This window comes from Vigna unguiculata, chromosome 6 (genome assembly GCF_004118075.2).
Source record: "Vigna unguiculata cultivar IT97K-499-35 chromosome 6, ASM411807v1, whole genome shotgun sequence".
Lineage (NCBI taxonomy): Eukaryota > Viridiplantae > Streptophyta > Magnoliopsida > Fabales > Fabaceae > Vigna > Vigna unguiculata.
Window position 1 is genome coordinate 13,176,268 of NC_040284.1, and position 22,061 is coordinate 13,198,328.

General features: G+C 30.5%; 2 non-coding genes across 2 annotated transcripts; one reads left to right on the forward strand and one right to left on the reverse strand.

Moving 5' to 3' along the window:
* Nucleotides 1–1,873: 1,873 nt before the first annotated feature.
* On the forward strand, nucleotides 1,874–1,953 carry TRNAL-UAG. Its single transcript has one exon. It is a non-coding gene; the product is annotated as a tRNA-Leu (tRNA).
* A 9,354-nt stretch (nucleotides 1,954–11,307) lies between these two features.
* LOC114189285 lies at nucleotides 11,308–11,467 on the reverse strand. Its single transcript, XR_003605593.1, has one exon. It is a non-coding gene; the product is annotated as a U1 spliceosomal RNA (small nuclear RNA).
* Nucleotides 11,468–22,061: the final 10,594 nt, after the last annotated feature.

Genomic DNA, 22,061 nt, shown 5'->3' on the forward strand with positions numbered 1-22,061 from the left:
TATGGATTTTGCAATTTTTCTATTCATGATAAATATAGGAAATTATAATGCAAGATTAAATTTTGAGTTTTTGGATTAATGGTCAGTTTGGGTTTGGAGTTAATAATTATGAGTGGAATATCCAATGGAAATATAATTTTAGGTACTAAATTGTGACTATATGTTAATTATTGATGTTTTTTTATATGATCAATGGAATGATGTTATAAGGGTATAAGAAGTGGTTTCGGGTTGCTAATCTCTATGGAAAATCTATAGTTTTGTTGTTTAGGTTAAATAATTACGTGCTGAATTGTTAATATTAAGTGGTGAGTATAATTTTGATTTAATAGAAGAATGCTTATTAAGTGAATATAAGGTAAGTGAGTCCAATGTTAAGAGGATTACAAGTGCAGTGTATTTTTTTCTCCTTATTATTTGAAATCTGAAGGTTTTATCAATTTTAATGAATAAGCACATAGAATTGGAACTTTTGAATATGGAAATGATTTTATGCTCAATTAATTTGATGGTGGGATGATCAAAATTTTTGTTGTGTATTCTAGAGAATTGGTTGTATTGAAACATGTTCATTTTAATATGCCAAAACGTTGTTTTTCGTATTCGACGAGTGTGTATTTTTCTAGTCTGCTCAATTTTGGTAAAATTGAGTTTTTCGGATCGTTAACCATTGGATTGAGCTAAATTTGCGACATTTGATCGATAACACGTTGTTCTTTCGTTTGACCGTTGTGATAGTGGTAAGATATAAGAAAATGACATACTAGATCGATATTACTTGGTGCTAATATGATTTGATTGATATTACTTGGTGGTAATATGACTTGGTTAAATTTATGTAACACGTTTGTGATCATGAGTTGAGTTGCATTACATTGTTGTGTTTGTGCGATGATCATGTAATGTGAGTGTTATACGGGAGCAAATGTTGTCATAGATGTTGGTGCAAATGCATAGGTGTGAGGAGATGTGCTAAGGAGAACTTTGGGATTTTTTGAAAACTTTTGAAAAAAAAATGGTTTCTTTTATGTTGAATTTTCCTTTGAATGTTTGTGGTTTAAAAGAATTGTAATAGGAACCTTTATAGATGTTTTTGGTATTTGTGAGGTTTTATTTGAATGAACTTGGACAAGTATTTATGAAGTTCCTATTTATAGAATGATATCATAGTATTTTCGTTGGTTTGAAAGGAGAAAAAAATTTACATGTGACAACACGAAAGGAGTATTACAGGGCGAATTATAAAAAGATATTAAAATTTCAAAAATAGTTGTTTTTTAATAAAGAACTACATAACTCCTATTTCTTATTGTGAACAACACTAAGTTGGAGCAAATTCAATCCTTGTCAGATCCACATAAATATTTTTTTTAATAAAAAATATAAAAAAAATGTGTTTGATTTTTGGAGAAAAAAATATTTTAACAACTAAAAGGGAGAATCTTAGAACAAACCTAAATCTATTGTCGGATTCCACTTTTTATGTAGTTTTTTCGTAGTTTTTCTTGATAAATTATGGTGACAACTCCATTCTTGTTTTCAAAAGATGTATTTCTCAGTGTCTTGTCGTGAACACGATGACAACACACGGGAGTTATGTTTGACTAAACACAACTTCAATTTGAGGAGTTATACGTCATGCCATGCAAGTAGGACTCAGTCATGTACATATTTTTTTTCAAAACTTGCCAATTTGGATAATATCTCACTTAAATTGCACCATTGCGAAAAACTTGTCCCATTTAATATCATGTAATCTAATTTATTCATAGTCTCTTTATTTTCTTCCTTAATAAAGTAAGTGCAAATTATTTTGTTATGTTTAAAACTAAATAAGATATAAAATTTACAAGCCTAGTTGTCAATAACAAAGGATAGTTTGGCCGAGTGGTCTAAGGCGTTAGATTTAGGCTCTAGTCCGAAAGGGCGTGGGTTCAAATCCCACAACTGTCATGGTTTTTTTTTCTTTGATTACCCTATATGCACCTCCATAGGGAAAATTATATTATTTTGAAAAATATTTAATATAAATAAAAAATAAAAATCACCTTAATTTATCTTGTCTCTTAGTTTTGTATTGGAAAAAGTATAATAGCTTCATTAATAGATGCATTACTTCTAAATAAAAGGGTAAGTAACATGATTATCATAAGGACTAGGAATTATATTTGAGATTCAAGGGTGGGAATTTATCATCATTAAATATAAAAAAAAATCCATTAGTCCATAATCTTTTTAGCCTTCTATGGGGCCACAAACAACACTTTTGTTATATACCTTCTTATTAATTAGTTCTTACACCTAACTGAAGTTCCATGAGTAGGAAACGATCTTCCAAAAACTTTTTCATGAATAAGGATAATGCATGCATTTGACAAATCTAACAAAAATAATAATGTATACAACACATTGGAGATAACCTATGGGACTAGAATGAGAATGAATTCCACTTATTACTACATTAGTTTCAATGTATCGAAATATTTTACTAGGATCTAATTCATCTAAAGTGAGTAAAATGGTATAAGCCATTTCAATCACTAATGAGAAATTTATGTATATGAATATAAATGCAGTATCAACTATTAACATTATTGATTTTACTCTCTAAGTTGAATGGATCATTTTAAAGCAAAAGTTCTAAAGATACCACAATTCTTGTCACAAGAACTTTACGTCTATGAAACTAGTCACTACTAGTACCTTGGTTTTAGCCTCCCAAAACCTTATGATTTTCAAAAATTTGTGAAACCATGCAAGCATCAAAATACCTTGTTTCCTCCTACATCTTATGAATAATGTAGTATTCACTTGTTATTTCTCACCAACTCAGCATTCATTTTTTTTTGGCAATAACAATGTCTTGATGTATTTTGGTTGTAATTGTAATTATTTATAAAAATCAAAGGAGCTTTGTATTCATGCAAAGTAACATATGTATAAGAAAATTGTCAACTTGGTACAGGTGGAGAGTATACAAGTGTGTAATTATATAACCTTGTTTCCTCCTACATCTTATGAATAACGTAGTATTCAATTGTTATTTCTCACCAACTCAACATTTATTAGTTTTTTGGCAATAACAATTTCTTGATGTATTTTGGCTGTAATTGTAATTCTTTATAAAAATCGAAGGAGCTTTATACTCGTGCAAAGTAACATATGTATAAGACAATGGTCAAGTTGGTACAAGTGGAGAGTATACATGTTTGTAAAGGAATTATGTTATCTTCAAAAAAATTTCTTGCTTTCTAGTTAGAGTAAAATGGATCTAGATCTAAAAAATGAATCATTCAACTTAGAGAGTAAAATTAGTAAACTTAATAATTGATAGGGCATACATATGCATACATTTCTCATCTGTGATTGAGATGATTTATTTTATTTTACTCATTGTAGATGAATCAAATTCTAGTAAAATATTTTGATACACTAAAATTGATGTAGTAATAAGTGGAATTGATTATCATGATATTAATACGAGTTGTCTCCAATATGTTGTATACATTATAACTTTTGTGAGATATGTGCAAAAGTCCTTTTGATGTTATTGTTGATAGTTGACAAATGCATGAATTATCCTTGATTCACGGAAAACTTTGTCAAGGATAAATATTCTTTAACAAGGGTAAGTGAAAAAAATTGCATGCTCCTTTTCTTCTTAAAGATAAAACTATTGTAATATTGAAACAGTAATAAGATAACACATAGACAAAAAAAAAGTAAATGAATAATAGGAGAGGAATATATGTATTATAGATAATATAATGTGATAAAAATAAAAGATAAAAAGTGATATTATTAGTTAAATATTTAAAAATAATGAGTATCTAAAAAATAAAAAATGTTCTTTTTTCTCTTGAGCAAATTTATTGATGTAGAAAATAGTTTAAGAGTAGAAATGATTTTGTAGATGAAACTTTTATTTTTGTAGTATTAAAAAGTTAAGCTATCAATATAATTTTTTATTAATCGAGTTTTCTTATATAAAACCATCATTTGTCTAAAACATTTACTCTAAATCTTTCTTTGCAATCTTTGTAAAATTTCGACCTCGTCTTTCATCCCTTTGAAGATTTGCACCCACCTATAGACTCCTAGTGTAGAGGGCAACACATTTGTTAATTCAAAAGTGTGATTACAGTCATTTTCTCCTTTTTTTCTTGAGTCAGTTATGTTCTATTTGAATGTGGCCTCTATAAGGTTTTCATGTGACCCCCAATACCCTAAACTAAATCTCTATTTTTTTATGGTCATAAGGGTATGTTCAAATCATTTATGTGTGTTTTCTTTGCATAGTTAAAGTTACTTGTGAGAGTTGTGTTATGTGGAGCATTAATAGTGTTAGGAATTTACTAACAAGGTAATGAAAGCTAATATATTATAATAATACTTAAATTTTTAATTAAGGCATTGAGGCTGTAATTTGTTGTATTAATTAGAGTAGAGTAGCTTTGATAATTTAATTGGTATAATATGACTATTATAAATGTTGAAATTCATGTGAAGTTTTGGTTTGTAATATGGTATTTGTGAGTTTGATATATCAATTAGATAAGTGGTGTCATTTTAGGTGTTTTTGAACTAAAAGGTAGGTATTTTAACATGAGGAATGGATAAAATTCTTGAATAGCCTCTTTGTGATCCAATATATGAGCTCTTCATCTACTGATTATGCAGACTCTCTCGGTGAGTGCTCTGGTCATTGGATAAAACTTGTTTTTTCAAAATATAAAGAGCAAGGGTGATCTTTGTTGGTGCAAGGTGGCTCTAGAAATGGGTGATGAATAGAGCATGTAAACATTTTACAATTATTTTGCGTAGACATAATATAAGTGAACCAAAATTTTAAGGCAAAGAAGAATGCACTTTAGGATTTATACTGGTTTACCTCGCACGTTGAGGCTACGTCCAGTCTTTTAAGCAACTTGCTTAAGAAGTTCCACTAATCAAATCCCTTAACTTTCACGAGTATCATCCTCTTCAAGTATTACTAGTATAAACCTCTCTAGGTTACAATGGGTTTAACCTCTCCAAGTATCTTTCTCAATCTCTCATTGAGATCAAGAACTTTCATTTACAATAAACAATAATGATATCTCATGCAGAAGAATACAATCACGCTCATAGGGTAAACTTCACAATGTGAAGGATATTACAATGTTTAACACTCAACCCAATATCACTCCACAAAATACAAAATGCTAATAGTAATCTTACTTTGATTTCTCTTGAATATTTAACAATTTTACTCATTCTTTATTTCAGAATTCTTTCAGTATATTTCTCGCTTTTTTTCTTCTTCTTTATCTTGGTCTTAGTATTTATAATTAGTGTCATTTGACCGTTGATGCATATTCAATTGAGCATATGCTTTGTGTGTCACTTGGTGATTTATTTAACTTTTCGCGCCATTTGATCATCTGAACTTGATTTTTCTAATAGTTATGATACTTGTCTAAGACATACTTTGACTTCACTTGTCTAGTTAATCTTCCATTTGAGTCATCTAATGGAAGTAATTGTGTAAAGTGTCATATTAGACACATTTTTTGTCTTTTAGAGCACTTTTTTTGGGAGTTTTGTCTTCTTTATTTTCTATTTTTAAAGTGTTTTAGTATTTTTTGGTTTTAGAGTGTTTTAGTGTCTTTTTAGTATTTATAATTAGTGTCATTTGACCGTCGATGCATATTCAATTGAGTATATGCTTTGTATCTTCAAATATCTTCATCTTGCTCCATATGAAAGTACTTGATATATCAATCAAAGTGTATTGCTGCTTGTGAATTATCAATTCTTTCCTTTTCATCCATTCATGAACTTGAATTTTAAACTTCATACTATTGTGGCTTTAATTTTATAGATATTCTCTTGCATTCTTTGATCTATAGAGTATTTTATTTGCTCATGATTGCTTTTTAATCATATGATAGTATTCATAATATTCAATCAAAGAGGTTTTCCTTTATATTTATATTCAATCAAATACTCAATCACATTGATATTCTTTAGATATATCTTCAATCATAATATATTCAATCAACATTGAGCCTTGAGTGTTTGCTTGACAATATTAATAAAATAATTTGATATTCTCTTAATTGACTCGTTATCAATTTCAACCTTTGACTTAATCTTTATGTCACTTGGTGATTTATTTAACTTTTCGCGCCATTTGATCATCTGAACGTGATTTGTCTAATAGTTATGATACTTTTCTAAGACATACTTTGATGTCACTCGTCTAGTTAATCTTCCATTTGAGTCATTTAATGGAAGTAATTGTGTTAAGTGTCATATTAGACACATTTTTTGTCTTTTAGAGCACTATTTTTGGGAGTTTTGTCTTCTTTATTTTCTGTTTTTAGAGTTTTTTAGTATTTTCTGAAAGGGTAATAGGAGAAAGGGAAGAAGAGATGAAGCAAGGCTTAATGAGAGAAGAGAAAGAATATTATTGTATATCAGAAAACAAGAGTTACAGAGTTTATATAGGAATACATGCATAACAATCATGCATAACTATTTTTCACGTAATATTTTCTTCTAAAAATCTTATTTTTAATAAAAATGTAGTCAAAAGGGTGTTTTTAGAGTGATATTCTAGTTTAGTATGTTTTTGAGTTCCTAAGACTAGTCTAGCATAGTGTTTCCTTAATTCTAACTTTGATTAAATTCTCTTAAACTTGAATAACATGAATTTTAATTATGTTTTCTAGAAGGCTTGAGATTTAAATTTGAAGATTTGATGAGATCTACAAGTTGGTCGAACGATAAAGAAAAGTTGTCAAAGAAATCTCTTGTGAAAAGTCAACATCACCCATCCTAGGTGGCAACTAACTTAGAGAAGCATCTAAACAGCTAGACAGATTCATTGGATGTGCAATGGGAAGTTAGAAAAGTTTAGAAGATTGGTCAAAGAGGAGTTGAATTAGTTATACAATGTACAATGTGACCATTTAATTCAATATTTCAGATTAAAGATATTGAAACAAAGATTAAGACCTATTCACCCAACATTTTTGGGTTTAAACCCATTTTTTCAGAGAGAGATTGAAATATCCTGGCCAGATATTACTAATTTAAGTAAAATAGAAATAATAATAGTAATAATATCACATTGAATAAAAACTCTTTCCCAAAATGCGAGAAAATTTCAATTTTATTAAAACCGCTAAAATCAAAATTTGTACTTTAACTCAAAGTTTACATATCCAAATATTGGTTATAAATCCCGTTCAAAAAATAGTAGATATAATCAATAAAACAAAACTCCCATGTTGCCCCTCTTTGATGCTATACCTCACCAGCTCCACCTGTAACATCATCTACTCCCATGTAACGAATTACACGATCATCGCCAAACACAAGCAAATAGGGTGAGCTAACAACATAAATACATACATAACCAAAATAAAGTGCACACACACACACACACACACACACTCGGTCGGGAATCCTCCATACCCCGATTCCATAAAACATGGTCACTACCATGTTCATCCACGCTCTACATCCTCAGATGGTGACCTTAAGATAATCCTTGCTACCACAAGCCACAACTCGTGGTTCCACCTCTACAAGTCAAAACTAGTAGATAGACTACGGGACTATCCTGTTACGGACCACCATCCGTAACGCTAGGTTGATTTCCCAATATGAACCATAATTTGTATTCTCAACACAAGATTTACAACCCCACTGGCCACAACCCGTGATTTTCCTAATCAAGTGGAGCCCATCCATATGAGCCACAACTCGCATACTCACACCGGTTTTCCAATATCACTAGGACACAACTCGAGATCACTAGGTGTTTACCCTCCATTTTGAGCCACAACTCAAGGAATGCCTTAGTAAGCTTCATCCTTAAGGTGTCATCCAAAGCATTGTAGAACACGCACCAATCCATTGGAACAACCTGTTGTCCCCTGCCTAAGCGCTGCCAACCGAAGTTTGGTTGTAGACCGCTTAGCATAAGCCTTTCGCCACCAGGCGCCACACGCTCCAAAAATCTCTAGATTTCCAGGTATCGCCTGAAAATCCTACACTTTAACGTGATCCATATTTCTCTTATGCCTATGCATTTATAATGCATGCATACCATTCCCATTTGAAACCATATCCACCTTCAAACCCAATCACAAGTTAAAACTAAATTTATGAACTCCAAGTCTTACTCACTGAATAACTACAATCACCCTTCCAGCAACCCTCTTATAATTCCATCATCAAACCTCGACACTTAGCCATGTAATTCCATCAAACACAACACGTAGTGCCACTTTTCCCTGCGCTGGTGCTTGGCGACAAGCCAGGTCCGCTAGGCGATGCATAGAATTCTAGGTAAAACCCAAAATTTCTTTGCACCTATGACAACCCTCAATTCCCATGTCTAGTTTCACAACCCAACAGCAAATCATGCCTACAATTGTACAAATACTCAACCTACATCATATCCAACAACTTTTTAGTGCAATTCATACTACAATTAATCCCCGAACATCAAAATCCCAATTTTCCCAAAACCCTAAAATGCACTTATGATCATACTCACAATGATTCAACCTATTCCTCGAACCACAACACAATTCAATAATTCTTGACAGTTCGCAATGTATCCAGTTGCTAAGAACCTTTTTCCCTCGATCTAAATAACCCAAAAACCACAAAACACTAAAAACGAGCCAATCTTGCTTGCGCCGCTTGGTGGGTATTCATCGCTGCTAGGCGCTTCATGTAAAAACCTAAAAAACTGGGTTACTCTAGTTGTGTCACTTGGCGGCTAGTTCATAGCGCCAGGCAGTTTCTGGCAAAAACCCAGAAACTAACAACAATACACATGGCTTGCTTGGCAGACCTTCAAGGCAGCAAGGTGGTTTTTAAAATTTCTAGAAACACGAAAAGAATCCAGAAAATGGCAAGGACCAACGATTCACATACAATACATACAACATCCAATCAATTAACAACATATTAAAGCACGACAGATTAACGCCTAAAATTTCTTAGCCCATTTTTTCCTTAGCCCTTGTTTCCTCTCCAAAGTTGATTCCAGCCCTCAATACTCTCTCTACTAGGTGCCCAAACTCTCTTTTCTCAATGCCAAATTCATTCCTCTAGTTAACTCTCTCAAGGCCTCTCTTTTCCTCCCATTTTCCACCATAATTTAATTTAATTAATAATAAAAACGAAAATTATTATTATGAGGCATTAATGGCAATGGCCATCAAATGCCATTAACAGGAGGTCTTCTTAGCCCTTCCAGCTCCCTATGACGGCAAGGGTTTCTGAACATTTCCCTTCATGACCAAAAAGAGTTTTTGCAAAAAGAAACCTATTTTTGCATAAGTTAAGGTTTGAACACACAATCACACACTTGCCAAGCGAATGCACAACCAACCAACCAAATCATGTTTCAAGATAATTCTTATACAACTAAGGTTATATTATCACGCACCATGGTCAAGCCTATTTAAAATAATAAAACAATCAAATTAACACACAAATGACATCCACATGACTCAAACCCAAGTCTTCTCCTAATAGCCAAGTACTCTCAACCACTTGAGCTAGTATTGTTCCCTATCATAACTCCCCACATTAAATTTCATAAAGATTCCATTACCGAAATTTATATTAAATAATTATTTATTTAATTATTTAATTTTCTCGGGTCTTACAGAGATGAGATCTTAATTCTTTAACCTTATATACTTCATCAATTTGGCTAAGTACTTGTTTATTTGTAGTTGGAACGATGACTCTACTTCCTACTCCTAATAAATCATAATATTTTATCACTTTTTCTAGTTCTTCTAAGGTACCCGCATCATCTAACAAAACTTTCTTTTGCATTAAAGATTTATAAAGATGGCTAGAGAAGTTCCTATGAGTGTCTTCACCTCGAAATCTTAGAAAACGTCATATCTTTATCTTTTAGACGAGTTAGAGGAAGACACAACATCACTTATCATTTGTTGCTCAACCATTGTGCATTTCATGTGTTGAACCCACAAACTGCAATTATTATAATGTAAAAAAGGTTTTATGTTGAAATGTTTTCTTCACATTTGTCCTTAACATTACGATTTGGTGTCTAAAATGAGAGAGTCAAAACTAATATGATTAACGTGTTGTGATCTTAGGAAATTTTACCTTTGAAAAGTTGTTTGTGCATTTTAACATAAAATAGAGCTCAATAAATGATTAGAAATAAAAAGTCTAATAAACTTTAGATTACACTATGGCAGTGTGAAAGCATCAAAGGTTTACCAAAAGGAAACATAAACTATACTAGCTTCAACTTTTTTGTTCCATGATTAAAGACACTTCTCTCTAAATACTTGTCTGGCATAGATTTTTTTCGTTGTAGAAAGATTTTGCACATCCTCATATCCAATATGATTGTAAGTTTTAATGTTTATGGATTTTAATAAATGAACAAAATTTACCTAACAAAATATAGAAACTACAAAAAAGTGAAAAATAAAAACTCAATGTGAATACTATAATAAATTAACCTTCAACCTTAAATATGAACAGTTAAATTGGATATTACTACCAAATGACATAATTGGCAACTACAGAAACATAAGAATCCCAATTAGAAGAGCATATAACCAACCAAAAACAAAATAAAAACAATGTACACAGACTGAACCAACACAAACAAAGATTTCTACTAAAACAAAGAAGAACTTAAAGACTGTGGGAAAACCTGAACTACACAAACAACTCAACACTTAAGATCATAGATAAATATGAATAAACCTAAATTTCACAAACAAAACAAAACTTATGAATGAAATGTAGGGGTCGTGCAAACTTATGAATATATCCCAAAAATATATTAATGTTCTTTTTGCTCTTGTATATACCGTTAAACAAATTGATATGACTATTTCAATAACTAACTTAAAAGTTAAGTGTACATTTATTCAACTTGAACCTAAATTTTAATGATGTTGTCTATATTGATTACTTACACACAATAAACTTGAAACTAAGACGTCAACAAAAATCTATATATAAAATCAGTAATAAATGAATCAAATGTTATTAAAAGACAATGACTTAGTAGTAAATTAATTATACATTTATTCCAATGCATATTTTTATTTCACTCTAATAGATTAGAAGATAGAACATTTATTTGAAATTCACACACCATATTTTATTTTCTCTATACATTGTGGCCAAAGTTCTTTTGAAATAGATAATAGATAATATCTAGACATTATAATGTAAATTAAAGTGCATAGTAATATCACTTGCTTTAGCTTTTGTAGAAAATGTAGAGCTACAATAAAGGAGTTGCGCGAACACAAACTCCACTACCACAAATTATGGTGTAGCCTCTACCATTTTGGCAGACCTTAAGGTAGCATACCTCAAGAGTGCAATGAAAGTCTACCTTAGGCCACAGACAATGAAAAATTGGAGGACCGGTGTGACACTAGATAAATACAAGGACTAAAAGAGTAATTTAACCATTTATTTTAGACAAATATTAGTTTTGCACATTTTGAAAATCATGTCAGAAAAAATGGAATTGTTTGGCATATCGTTTCCTACTCATGGAACTTCAGTGAGGTGTACAAACTAATTAATAAGAAGGTATATAATAAAGGTGTTGTTTGTTGCCCCATAGAAGGCTAAAAAGATTATGGACTAAAGGATTTTTTTTTTTTTGTATTTAATGATGGTAAATTGCCACCATTGAATCTCAAATATAATTCCTAGTCCTTATGATAATCATATGTTACTTACCCTTTTATTTAGAAGTAAAGCATCCGTTAATGAAGCTATTAGCTTTTTTTCCAACACAAAACTAAGAGACAAGATAAAATTAAGGTGATTTTTATTTTTTATTTACATTAAATAGTTTTCTTTACATTTTGTATTATTGGTAGATGTAAATCATAAGCATAGCTTTAGGTAAATTTTATATTTTATTTACTTTTAAACATAATAAAATAATTTGCACTTGCTTTATTAAGGAAGAAAATGAAGAGATTATGAATAAATTAGATCATGTGATATTAAATGGAAATGTTTGTCACAATGGTGCAATTTAAATGAGATATTATCCAGATGGGCAAGTGTTGAAAAAATTATGTACATGACTAAGTCCTACTTCCATGGCAAACACATTGAGAAAGACATCTTTTGAAAAAAGAATGGAGTTGTCACCATAATTTATCAAGAAAAACTACAAAAAAAATAACTACAAAAAAACTACATAGGAAGTGGTATGCGAAACTAGATTTAGGTTTGTTCTAAGATGGTCCCTTTTAACTAAACTTGCAAAATTAATTTAGTTGTTAAAATATTTTTTTTCTCCAAAAATCAACAAAAATTTTTTATATTTTTTCAAAAAAATATTTATATGGATCTGAGAATGATTGACTTTGCTCCAACGTAATCTCTTCACAATAAGAAATCAGGATTATGTAATTCTTTATTAAAAAAGCTATTTGATGGTTGTTGATATTTTTCAAATTTGTAGTCTTTTCTATTTGTTGATATTTCAATATCTTTTTTATAATTGACGCCATTTAGAGTATAATGTAGTGTGAGCGACTATGCTTGATACTTTTACGAAATGAACAATATGAGATGATAATATAAACTATATATCAATACTAGTGCATTAATTTTATTTCAGAGTAAAAGACTTATTTTATAAAATTATAAATTATAAAATCTTAAAACTATAAATGTAATACCCATTTTAATAGAATCATTGTACTATATTAAAGTTTTTGAAATTTATATATAAGCAAAACAACTACATAGTATATGAATTGTGTATTATCATACTCCTCACAAGTTACACAATAAAGTTTTACACACAAAAAAAACATAAAAGTATTCTAAATTAGAGGAAATATGCAAAACATAAAGGAAACTATACATATGCAACCCCTTTCTCTCTATATCACTCTTGAGCTATCTCATTGTTGAGGATCTTTACTTGCACTATCATATGCTTACGTACAACATATGATCATTGCAAGTGGATAACGCATAACCCAACACAAGAAACATGGTAAGCTAATAGTATTTTATATGGCCATCATGTAATATAAACTATTTTACATAACCAGAATTACTAGACTTGAACATTTCACAATATATCAGACATGATCATTCATCAACTTTATAATTTTGACATAAACTATTCAACACTCAATTCTAGATTTATGCATTGAATGGGATACTCATGAAGTCCTGCACTGTCATGTAATCATGAATTAAATTGTCACAACCGGCCCAAATTTACCACCTCTCAATCATACAACCGGCCTGAATAACAAAATATTTTGCACTTACTTTATTAAGGAAGAAAATGAAGAGATTATGAATAAATTAGACTAGGTGGAAGTAAATGGGATAAGTTTGTCATAGTGGTACAATTTTAATGGGATATTATCCAAATGGGCAAGTTTTGAAAACATTATGTACATGAGTAAGTCATTGTTGCATGACACGACTTATGACTCCCCAAAGTGAAGTTATGTTTAGTCAACACGACTCGGTGTGTCATCATTGTGTTCATGACAAGACACTAAGAAAGACAACTTTTGAAAAAAAAGAATAGTGGAATTGTCATCACAATTTATCAAGAAACATTATGAAAAAACTAAATAAGGAATGTTCTATGAAATTAGATTTAGTTTTGTTTTAATACGACCCCTTAAATTAAACTTGCAAGATTAATTTAATTTTAAAATATTTATTTTTCTCAAAAATTCAAACAAACAATATAATCCAACTTATTTTCATTCACAATCAAAAATTAGAATTATGTAGTTATTTATTAAAAAAAAGCTATTTGTATGTTGATATGTTTAAAATTTGAAGTCCTTTTTATTTTTTAAGATTTTAAATTTTTTTATAATTCATGTCATTTAGAATATAACGTTGTGTGAGCGACTAGATGGATAGTTTTACAAAGTGCACAATATGATATGATAATGTAAACATATATCAATACTATTGCGTTAATTTTATTTTCTAAGAAAAACACTTGTTTTATACAATTAGTATTTATTAAAGTAATTTTGAAATAAAAAGAGAAGATTATCAATGCAAAAAACATTGATATTTGTGAGGGTTAAAATTACAAATTTTAGTGGTTAAAAATCATTAAAAATGAAATTTCCGACGGTTAAAATAAAAAGTATCCATCACAGTTACAAAAGTCAAAAATAATTTGTGACAAAAATATTCTAACTATGGGTATTGTTGTCAGAAAAGAAAAAAAATAACAACGGTTAAAAATCGATACAAATGTAATCTAATTGATTATATTTTATCATATTTTAATAGTTAAAAACTGCCACAAAATATATCATATTTTAAAGGTTAAAAATCGAAAAAAAATATATCATATTTTGACGGTAAAAAAACCACCACAAATATATCATATTTTTACGGTTAAAAACCTACACATAATATGTCATTTTTTATGGTTAAAAACCGCCACAAAATATATCATATTTTCATAATTAAAAACCGCCAAAAATTATTTGAAATATTTTTAAAATTTTTAAAATTCTAAAAAATATTTATTAATTATTAGACTAACTCCATAGTTCATTTTTTTTTCTTTTCTATTACATTTGGGCCTCTAATATACCATAATTGTAGGATTATATAAATAAATCATAAATAATCCAATTATGATATAATGACAAATTTAACATGTCTCTCACATCCACTCTTGTGTTTCAAGAAATAACTAAAAAGGTAAGAATTTTTTTATGCCACATGTTTATACATGAGTGTAAGATATATATATATATATATATATATATATATATATATATATATATATATATATATATAATCAACTTAATTAACCTCCTTACTCAAACCCTAACTACAAACACAATTTAAATAACTAACCAACCTATTTGACCACTTGGTTACTGTCATGCTAGATTACACCCAGGTACCCAAGAAAGGATAAACCTTGGAGATGGCTCTCCCTAGCTAACCAAATGCTTTCTTTAAGGCACAAACTCCAAGTCAACAAGTCTCCAAGGCTCCAAGAATCAATCACAAACAGCTACAAGACTATGTAGTTCAAAAAGAACAAGTTTTCGAAAAGATTCAAACAGATTTTGCGCTCAAATTATGAAGTGTTACTAATCTCCCTAAAAAACTAGACTTTATAGTTTGTTTGTTAGCATATTCAACATGTTGATCTATCTGTTGAATCTGTTGATTTCACTTGACTTAAGTAAAATCAACTAATTAAATGATAATTTAGCTAATTAAATATCTTAATAACAAAACAATAACAATCAGTCAATTACCATGTTAAAAAACCTTTTAATAGACTAAAAGACACAAAACACTTATTCCATGTCAAAACGTCTTTAGGTTAAGCTCCAATCTTCAAGTTTCAAGATCATCACATGATAGCAAAATAAAGCACACTTCAAGCTTGATCAACACACTATTTCTTGAAGTCTTCATCAATATCCATCAATCCTTCATAACCTTATCAAGTCTTTATGCAATATCTTCATCAAGTCTCTATACATCAAATTCATTTGTGCTAAAACATTTTAGAGCCATTGATTTTTGAACAATCACAACAAGTACAAAGATGACTCAAAAATTGTGTTTTCTTGTTTTTGAGTAAAGATTGTGTTTTTAAGGTTGCATGTTGGCTTCGTAAATGGAGAACTGACTTGAAGTATATATATCATCCTTGAGTGTGCTTAAAATTCGTTTTGATTATTGATCATGTTATTTCTAAAAGTTTGCGGAATTAAAAGAGCATGGAAGTCGCATTTTATGAAACTCTAAAGAAAATAGTGGATTGATTGTCGTGTATAAGGTGTGGATGTTCATAATTATGATTCTTTTGTAAATGGCACCAAAGAGGCAGACAACTTATGAGGTTCCTACCTCCAAGAAGGGGAAAGCTATTACAGTGCAGCTCCACCCGAAAAGAGAAGGGCACCCAACCTTATGGTTGTGGAAACTATAAAGGACTCCTCTTTCTCAACTCAAACACCTTTTCCACGTTGTTGCATCAATTGGTAGGACAACCACAACTGCAACTCCCACCTCAACATCTTTTCTACCGCTTAGTCGCATCAGCCACAGTTTTCTTCATTTTACATGCAAAAAACCATAAACTTATCAATTTTAACTTTTTATAACTTCTTTACTCTTGATTCTATCATTAAAGGTAAAAGGGGTTATTTTACTAAGATTTATGTTAAAATCATGCAAGATAAGTGTCTAAATGATATACAATTTTACTAAAATTAGACATTTATCATGTACCCCAACTTTAGCTCTTTGCTTGTCCTAAGCAAAGCCTAAACACTTCTATAGAATGGTTTCCAAAAATTTGATCATGGTTGGCTTTGGAACTATAATTTTGACACTTTTTAATTTAAAACAAAATGCTAAAATGAATGCAATCACAATACAGAGTCTCTCAATGGATTTTTAATTTAAAGTGCAGAATTGTATCCTCTCAGGTGTTCAAAGTGTCTGCTTTATTTTGCAACTTTGCAACTGTCCACTTAGCTTTGTATTTCATTTTCAACTACCATGTACACACATTAGAAACGATCACTAAGGTCTTTTGGGCTTGTAACATGGTTAGGCTATCAAAAGTTATTTGTTTTTAAAGATGTTCAAGACTCACTCCTAAAAAGAAAACAAACAACATGCAAGTGCCATGAGTCTAAGTTTGTTCCAACCTTATTCTTCTCTTGCATCTCATTTTCTTTTTCAATTACATTTCCTTTGAGCACGCCTTTCATTGTATTAATTTAGTACATTCTTTATCTAGTTGAGATGTCCCAATTTCAATTTGCTTTGATTGCAATCTGCATTTTTGGGTTTGGTTTTACATACCCCAACTTTGTTCCTTTTCATCCACTTTACAACTTACCATTTCCTTTCATGGTACACACACATTTGTTGAATATTTCTCATCAGTAAGAAGGGTTGGATTACCTACATTTTAGACTTAAGGTGTGTGTTTTAGGCCAAGGTTTGAAAAGGGTATTTTTTTATATTCAAAATCATGTTGGGCGGTTGTTTGGCTTTGGTTTATACAAAATATTCACAATAAAATTTTTCCTAGATAATTTCTATGTTGAACATGCTTAATGAACATAAAAAATTCAACACAAAACCAGTGGCTCTATTACTTAGGTGCTTCTCTCAATCTCCCATGAACTATTTGGCTCATTCATCTCACAAGGCATGTTCACTTTTCTATGCTAACTCCTAGCCATTAATTGTCTTACAATGTGTTAGATTCTCATTAAGCACTAATGGTTTTTGAATCTTTCCTTCCTTACACTCGCTAATTTTTCAAAATGGATTACAAATAGTGTATTTAGTTCTATGTTTTCTTAGTTCCTAGTCCAACCATGTTCCAAAAGTAACTCCTAAAAACATGTAGACTATGTATCAAAAAAACTATTCTAAAAAAATAATTTAAAGTGTAGAAAATTTGAAAAGGAACTCTATTTTTGGCTCATTCTTCCTCTGCATCAGATTCTTCCATTGCTTAACAACTAGAGTGAATATCTTTGTCAAAGAACTCTTCATCTTAAAATTTAGAGGCTTCAACATCCTCTTCTTCTAATACGACTTTAGTTCTTTGACTACTTGTCCAACTTCAATATTGGCCAATTATGTTTCTTTAACTACATGGCCAACTTTAGTACTAGTAAATTGTGTTTCTAGTTTAGATCCTTGACTTGGTTGGCCAACTTTAGTATTGGCTAATTGCGTCCTTTAAGTGCTAGTCAAGGATTCAAAATCCCCTTATTCCAATTCCCTTTGTTTGCGCAAACTTCATAAAATGTTTCAAGGTTAGCTAAGGGATATTCATGATCTTTACCTGAAAATAAATGTGAAGAATTATGTTAAGAAATGCAAGTTTACTTTCTACTCTTCTTGTAGCAAGTGGAATGACAAATCTAGAAAATTTTCTAAGAGTTATCCATTCTTAGTTTTTAAATTTTTCTAAGTGTACCTGAAAACTTTTTATCTTTTTTCGCCTCATTCTTAGTTTTCCATTCTAGATTATTCAAAGATCAAATCTTCCGCACAATAAAACACATTAGAGAGAAAAATGTTTTCTTTTTAAAAGAAGTTCAAAACAAAATAAAACACAAATATCAAGAACTCAAAAACCAAGAAAAAGGAAAACAGAAATAAGATTAATGAAACAAGACTAAATGAAACATTGGACTGCATCCCAAGAGAGTTTGATTAATGTCTTTAGCTCGACACCTATTACAATTATGTCACAGCCCCCATTCTCAGCTAAAGCATCAACAATCCTTGAAGTTTTTGAATTGACTGATTGGCAAAATTCTTTGGCTTTGGTTTGTGTGTTTGGTAGAGAATTGGCTTCTCAACTGATTTGCAATTTGTTTAGCCAACTGTGCAACTTGTGTTTTTAATTTTTTTATTGATGCTTCAGTGTTACTCTAGTCGGACAATGAGAATTATATGAATTTTTCCAAAGTATCCTCAAGTTTGTTAGTTCTTTCATTTAATGAAGGATACTATCTCCCTTGCTTCCATCCATATTCTTCTCTTTTATTTTTACAATCCTGTGAAAAATTGTAAGTATTTGATGGAGATGTTCCATCACGGAATTCGCCAAATGTCCACTCCAATCAGTGTTCCTCCGATCAATTCACGCAGAACACCTTCAAAACGCAACAGAAGGCTCGAATCTCTCTTGTGTGAGGAACCTCTCAAGTTTTCACTAGTTTTGGAACCCTAGGAGGTAAAACCTCTACTAGGAATGGATACTAGGAATGGGAGCTATGAAAATAGGGTATAAACCTCTCAATTAATCAAAGCTGAAAATTACAAACAAATGGTCTGCCCCTTTTATCGATGAAAGGCAACCACGAAAGTAAACTAAAAGAAAAACATGAACAAGGTTTGAACATTATCCTAGCATCTAAGGGTGAGGAGCATGTGTAAACGAAAGCAAAACCCTAGCCAAGAAAGTGAGATCTGGAACCCTAAGTATGTGCGTGAAAGAGGAGACAATCCTAGCAGCTGGTGTGAAGGTGCGTGATGAGAGAAACCCTAGTAGAGGAGATTCATTCTTTGGGAAGCCTTCGTGAATGTGATACATACACTGGAGTGTATTGGGCTGTTGGTTTTAGGCCAAATATGAATTATGAAGTCTTTTGTGCGTTGCAGGTTACATACATTGGAGAACACTAAAGATGCACGCGTGATGTATTGGCTACGGGTAAAGAGGTTACAGAGCTGTTAATTGGGCTGTTGGAAAGCCCTCGACCCAAACACTCATGAAGCTTGATGCGTCACAATGCAAGCCTGGTCCACTCATACACTTCCATATCAAGGCTGTTGGCTTGAAAATATTCCAGGTCCACTTAAAAAATAAACAAAACAATTAAAGGTAGCACAAAATCATGGCCCAAGAAAAGCATAAGGCCCAAAACAAATATTTATTTAATTAATACGGATAAAGAAAATTGGCTTAATCTATGGCCCAAGCTATAATCCTTGGGGTGGATTCATCAGTACTGCTATAAGGTTTAGAAAAATTTAGCTTGCCTACACTAATTACTAAATTTTAGGACTTGTTTTGCTGAACCAAAGCTTGGACAGGTCATCAAAACTGCACCAACAAGTATCCTTTATCAGTTATGATTTTAACTTACCGAGTTGAACTTTTAGTTGCCTACAATAAGTCTTTTAGTTTCTATCCAACTTTCATTCAATTTTTTCCTTTAAGTTCAATGCTCAGAATTGGACTTAAATCACAACATCTAGTACCATAAGTTAAAAATCTTAAATCCACTTAAAACACAAATCAATACCTATGCAATTTGTTTGGTTTTTTTTTCAAAATCGCATCTTCCACAAAAATACAAAAAATATGTAATTATATTCAAATTAAAGATAATTGAATCAATGATGTAACACAAAAAGAATCCGCTAAATTGGATAAATGTGGAGAAAGTTATGCATCAAACAAGCACTATAGGTCAAAGTTATCTTATGCAATCTATCTGCTAATTTTGAAATTAAGATGCATCTTTCACAAAAATCCAAAAAAATATGTTCTTATATTCAAATTAAAGATCATTGAGTAAAGAATGTAATGAGAAAAAGGACCAGCTCAACTGGATAATTGCAGAGAAAGTTATGCTTCAAACAAACAACAAAGGTTAAAGCTGCCAGATTTCAATTTTACACTAAAAAACCATATTTTTTGCAAAAAAAAAAAAAAAAATCCCTCCAATAGCATCAAATAGCCAAAATTTTCAAATAGTAATACAAATATGTATCATTTGAACTTACCTCTTGTTTGATATTTGTGTGAGAGTAAAATAGAAACCTGAAAAAAGACACTTTAGAAAAGAAAAAAAAACAAAACGTGTAGACAAGTATATTTTTTAGAAGATATGAACATATTTACAAAGGAAATGTTAGTGAACTACACAAGTGTGCACATATTTACAAAAGTTTACAACAAACACAAACTGATTACAAATTACTAGTTATATCAGCACAAATCCCCTAACAATGACACCAAACACTTGTTGACTATCGGTTAATGGGCTAACTCATCTGTCAGAACCGAGATCGCAGCGGGACGGCAAAAATAATTAAAAAAACAGAGGAGTCGCCACCATAGTTTATTATGGAAAACTATAGAAAAACATTAAAAGAATGGTCTTTGAAACCAAATTTGGATTCGAGAGTTAGTTACGTGTGGGGAAGGTATTAGCATCCCACAACGCCCGTCTTAAGACGGTTCCCTCTTTAATTAAGTGTGCAAAGTAGAATTTGATGCTTAAAATATTTGTTATTCCCCAAAAAATCAAACAAAATAAAAACACAATACAAAATATTAAAGATTAAAATTATTTTTTTATTTTTTGGGTTCGACGAGGATTGTACCTCGCTCCTACGTATTTCCATTTGGAAAATCAAGGATAACGCAGTTCTTTGTACAAATATTTATTTTTTTATATTATTATTTTTTTTTAATTTTAGATTTTTCTATATATATATATATATATATATATATATATATATATATATATATATTATTAATATCAAGAGAACCCGAGATTCTACATGATAAAATATTTAGTTACCAAGTAAATCCGAGATTTGACATGATATTAAAAATAATTTTATAATTTTATATTTTTTTTTATTGTTATTAATTTCCTTTTAAGAACAAAAAAGCCTACGAAGAAGTGTTTTGATTACCAAGCAAGTCCGAGACTTGACATGGTATGCAATACTTATATAAAAAAAATATAAATGTTTTTTTTTTATTTTATTTATTATTTTTTTGTTTTGAGAGAATTAAAGCCTATGAAAGAAACCTTTTTATTTATCAAGATTAAAATAGAGGGAAAGAGAGAAGTTGAGCACATCAATGACAAACCCAAAATTATCTAACATGAGAACCCCAAACACATTTAATCATACAACAATTCAAAACGATCATACATTTGATATTATAAGATAATCATACATAGCATTAGGAGTAAAGAGAATTTACCTTAAGGTGACCCCTTTTACGCGTGCTGTAATAAAAAAGGAGAGGGGTTTTTCCAATTTTTTTCTGTGTCTTGCATTGAAGAAATATTGCCTGTAATTACTAGAATCATATTTTATTTTCTGTCACCTAAAGATTGTGATCAAATCCTAACATATAATTCATATAATTGATTCTAATTATTACCAGAAATATTTTCTTCTAAATATTAAAATCCTACCATTCTCTAAAAGCATTATTATCGGAAATATTTGCTTCTAATTAAAATAATACCTTCCAAGATTGACAACGCAAAAAGACACATAAGTATAAATGCAAGATATTTATTCAAATTATTATAAAAAAATATTGCTCCTAATATTATACCCTTCTCTAAAAACATAAAATTATGAAACGTCCTTTTCTGACATGTCATGTGAAGAGTGTAAATAGCAAACAATGGGGGTGAAAATATGTAAAACATTTGGGCTCATGAAAAGAGTGTGATAATTAA